Source organism: Triticum aestivum, chromosome 3A (genome assembly GCF_018294505.1).
Source record: "Triticum aestivum cultivar Chinese Spring chromosome 3A, IWGSC CS RefSeq v2.1, whole genome shotgun sequence".
Classification (NCBI taxonomy): domain Eukaryota; kingdom Viridiplantae; phylum Streptophyta; class Magnoliopsida; order Poales; family Poaceae; genus Triticum; species Triticum aestivum.
The window spans coordinates 658,357,380-658,362,761 of record NC_057800.1 but is presented as its reverse complement, the minus strand read 5'-3'; positions in this window follow the sequence as shown (position 1 = coordinate 658,362,761).

Genomic DNA, 5,382 nt, shown 5'->3' with positions numbered 1-5,382 from the left:
GTTAGGGTGTGTTTGGTAGCATTGCCAACCTAGCATGGTTGTTTCCCCTTTGATACATGATCAGTGTAGACATGCTGAGTGCACGCATTTGCTGTTGTTTGGTTGCGGTGTATGTGCTGAGACATGCTAAGCTCAGACTCTGTTTGGCAGCTTGCATTTGTTTAGACATGTCAGTTGGTACTGTAGTAACCGGTATTTTCAAATAAATGAACAAAACATTAAAAAAATGTGAACAATTTTTTGAAACATGAAAAAACAACATTTTTGAAAATGTATACATTTTTTGAAATTCTATTTTTATTTTTTTTGAAAGTTTAATCTTTTTAATTTTTTTTAAAATTGGAACTTTTTTGAAAATCTTACCAAAATTTGAAAATCAGAACATTTTTTGAAAATTTTAACATATTTTGAAAATCTGGAGATTTTTCGAAAATTTGAAAAACTTTTGGTATTCTGAAGATTAAATTATTTTTAGAAATTCTGAACATTTTCTGAAACACGTTGTGGCTCGCTTTGCTCATGCATGCTGACCAGTGAACGACTGTTGGGGTGTTCTCTCTTCGTGCATGCTAAGAGCGTATTTGGGCTGAGCTCGTGCATGCCGAGGAGACCCATGCAGGCTACCAAACACCCAAAAGTGGTCGAGGAGGAAACTCTTGAGCTCATATACTCTCCATGCACTCTACCACACACACCCTATGTGCCGTATAGCAGTTGTCCATGTGCTCTACTACTGAAGGAGGGGTAGGGAGGCGGGCTGGGGTTTGAGAGGAGGACGGGGGGCGCCGGAGGCAGGGAGCGGCGGCGGCGGCGGGTCCTGATCTTAAAGGACACGCGAGTTGTGTTGCGCTCGGAGTCCTGGTCTCGATCGTGTGTTTGCACGCCTCTCATGATGTGTGCCCCTCCCCCCAAACCCAACCCAACCCAACCCAACCCAATTGGCGGTAGCACGTTTTTGACTTTTTTTTGAAGCGTGTATGGAAGGCCCAGGTTCGCGTTTTTTTTTTGAGTTACATACGCATCTAGTATTGCTAGTAGTATTTGCTTGGGCCGTTTTTCTCCCTAAGAAAAAAGAGTCATTTGTTCATGTGAATCACCCCTCGATTTTTTTGTTCATGTGGATCATAGTTGTCTATTGATAGGTTTTAAGATACAATCTCAAGATCCCCACTCGGTCTCTTTGACGTGCTCATAGGTAGTGGGGGAGCTACAAAAGGGAAGTTGGGCGGGCCGGAGAGCACAAAATAAGCCAAGACATTCGACCATGGTGGTGGGCAGTTGCCGGACACTGAGCTCCTCTGCTGAGTGCTTTTATCGAGGAACTACAGAACGAATGCTTCAATGAGGCTGTTGCGTTCCTGCTCTGCATGTACGCACCCCATTGAGCCTTGCTGAAGCTCCGCCAGTGTTCATAGGGGTAAGGATGCATGCGCGCGGTCATAAAGATGTGTGTATGTACGTGTTTGTATGTGTCTGCGTCTGTATTGTGTTTATCAAAGAAAAAAGATTAGCTTATGCAAGTCTTGGCTGCTCCTCGGCCTCGCTGCTCCTACTGTGACTAATCACATTTGGAACACCCGGTTGGCCTCAACATCAACAACTGGCCCACCATTGCCCTTGCCATCTTGTAAAAAATCTGGGACTCTTGCAATGCCCATGTTTTCTGCAATGAGCACCTCTCTGCGTTCGGCACTCTTAGAAACATCATTTCAGACTATTCTCTTTGGATTTTTCGGGTTTAGGGACCATGTTAGTATAGAGGCCACTATGTATTGGCGCCTTTATCTCTCCTCTCGTTGTGTAAACTTATGTAATTAACACTGCCTACCTGCTCTTTGAGTAATGCATTCATGAGGGGATCCTCCCCCACCAAGTGGTCACTCAATGAAAAAAGATTTCCTAGCGTGCAGGCCGCGGTGAAAAGAGTTATTGTTCAACAAAGAATACATGTTCTCTACCGCAATGGTACATGTTATGTCATTCAAGCCATCCTGATGTGAGAGTGCCACACGGATTAGAATTCTTCCACACAATCTTGAAGGTATCATGTACTTTTTGTCCAAACAAACAAAAACTCAAAATGTTAGAAGAATAGCGAGGGTGACCATTTGAAATCTTATTAATATGTGTCTAGGGCACTACATTTTGATCATAAGAGATGTAGTTGACCTTCAAACTTTTTAACTAGTCGATTAGTTGATTAATGTGTGTTTGGAAATAGCACTGATCTATCTTGGATGATGGCGGGGCCATGTATATAAGGAGTTGATATCTGTGTTTGTTTCATGATGTTGTATCAAAGGGAGCTAGGAACTGTAAAGATAAGAAGGGAGCATAACTTGGGGGTATTGCGCATGTGTAAGGAGAGCATTGAGTGAAGGAAGGGTGTGGGACATGTTTAGAGTGAAAGAAGGGTGTGGGACATCTTGAGTTGGAGGAATAGGCAATATATAGTTGCTCAATTAATTGGTGTGTTAAAAGAATTAACCCCTTAGTTGTTCAATTACATGTTCGTTTGTTGTTGTTTGCTTTGGGTGCCTCTTCTCATGTTCATCTACGAACAGTAGATAGTCGTGTCTCCAGTATTAGCCGGTGGTGTTGAGTCGATTCTCAGTACATGTCGGGACACTTGTCTCGTGGATTTGGTTTCTTCCCCTAGATCACATCGCCCATGATGGGTGATATATAACTAACATCAACGAGGAAGTTTCCTCCACAAATCCTTGAAAATGCCATTCTCTTTGTTGCTCATGCCCATGTTCAAGGTTCTGACTTTGTAATTGTTTTTTGTGGGGGCCTCGATACTATAATCTTGTGGGTGACTTTTTGTCCGTCATCTTCAGAAATTATTCTTGGGTGCATCATTCAACAACTGATTATAATAAGTCAAGTGTCAACTTATTATACTAGATTATAGCATGAGAGTTAAATACAAACCCCATATCTTAAGGAAATGATTATAATTTGTTGTAATTATTCTTAGTATTTATGGATGCATGCTAAGGCTTTAATCCCATGTATATGTGAGCCAATGTCTTTACAACATATAAGCTTAGGCTCTATCCACATGAGAAAAATCAAGCAATAAAAAAATCAATGCAAATACTTATTGAGTCACTTGTTGCACTCATTTACTTTCATTTGATTCTTCTTTATATATTTACAACCATCCAACCACACAATTGTCACTTTGGCTTTTTGAGTGATTTGTTTTGTGTTCGACACTCTACTTATCAAACACGCCCACCCCCTACCTTCTACACTATGCCTGTTAAATGTAGTGGCAAGCCACCATATCCCTTTTGCACACTCTCCAATGCGTCGACAATAAACTGAATGGTTTCAAAGCATAGTGAATATGTGTATCAAAAAACACACATATACATGCAGTAGGTTAGCGGGGGCTAGCTACTTAGATATAGAATATGAATCAAAACAATGATTTACACAAGCATCATGAGTTCACAAGTCGTAATAGCAATCTCGTTTATCAATAGGGTTTTATACCCACCCTCCAATAGTTGGTTCTAATCTCCCAACCTCTTCCTGTCAGAGGGCTTATGTTCCCCATTTCAATCATCGAGGTAGCGGAATTCTTGAAGAAGTCATTGTCGCTATTGGGGAACATGTGAACAATTGGTGTGAGGGTCACCGCAACAGTGAGGTTAGATGGCATTATCGGTCCAGAGGGAATGGGGCGCGGCCGCACAAGAGTTTGTCATAGTACTTGATGCCAAAGATGTTGTGTCAAGGTTCACCGACATTGTTTGCCCTACATGCCGCCGCAGTTCCGCTGAGTGAGCCGGGACTGCACCCACCCAATGGTGTGGGTTCCTTGGAGGGCGACGAGGTTAGTGTCATTGGGGTCCAAGTTTCTGAACTACTCCTATGGCGTCTCCAGAGAGTCCTTGAGCCAGCTCAACGGAGACCGGGGTGACCACGGCTTGGATGTTGGCGCAAGACACAATGCCAGGGGAATGCATTCTCTAGCGTGCATTTGGTGATATCGGCCACCTCAATGCCAAGGGAATGCATGGACCTGCTTTTCAATTTTGATCATCAAGAGGTCTTTGACCAACCAATGCGAGCCATCAAAGCCCTTGTCAAAGTATTCATGGAAGTCGAGACATATGATTCGCATGTCGACAAGGCGAGCGTTCTGGATAATGCATCGACAATGTCATGCATGCTAGGGCACTAGTCATCATAGAAGGATGAGCTCAAGTCGGCATGGACAATGCCATGACTATGAGTTCCGTGACACGACGCTAGGACTAGTGTTGCCATGAGCAGGATGTTGTCATGAGAAGCTAACAACACAAGAGGAAGCGGCCATGTGCACTACTACACATTGAAAACGAGGGTAGGGAGGCGGTGCACAGGCCCATGCACACACCCCACAGGCAAGAAGGAGGGGATGTGGGCCCACGTGGCTCCCCTCTAGCCCTCCTTTGGCTGGTGTGTTGTCTCCAATGTTATTCATTAATGTATTTTTCTTTTATTTTTTAGAGTCCGGAAAATCCTGAAGGACTACTACACATTTAGAAGGATGGTAGGGAGGCGGTGCATGGGCACATGCACACACACCACGGGCCAAAAGGAGGGGGTGTGGGCCAACGTGGCTCCTCTAGGGTCCTACTTTGGCAGTTGTGTTGTCTCCAACGTTATTCATTACTGTAATTTTCTTTTATTTTTCAGAATCCGAAAAATCTTGAAATCGGAGACACAAAAACTTGCCTCCTTCCTGTCAATTTGTTAATAGGTTATTCCAAATCTTTACCTAATAATAAAGAATTTGGGTTTATTTCGTCCGCCATGGCATTTTTTAGAAAAGTCTCTCTATTTCAGAGAATTCAACCCGCAGTCCTGTTTTAAGTTAATACGAATCGTTATTTTCGTATTTTACACAAAAGTCCCTATCTTTTCTTAAAATCAACCCGCCATCCGGATTTAAGTCATACCCGAACCGTTATTTTACATTTTTTGAAACCCCCCCTGATGTTTTAGGTAATTCATCCGCGGATCATATTTAAGTCAAACAAATGCTTTTTAAAATCATCCATATCTTTTAAACCGTTACTCCGATTTAAACATGTTATATATGAAATTTGATTAGAAAAATATGTAGAATATGAATATGAGATTATTTTTACCTGTTAAGTATTTTTAAATATCATTTCAGAATATATTTGAGTCAAACCAAATGATTTTCTAACTGTAACTTCGATTTTAACATATTATATATGAAATTTTATTAGAAAAATATGTGCAATCTAAATATGATGTTAATTTTACCTTTTAAATATCTTTAAAATATTGTTATGGAAGCAAACTTATAATTTATAGCACAAGATTCGGATTTTTTTTCATACCGGCGGCGAT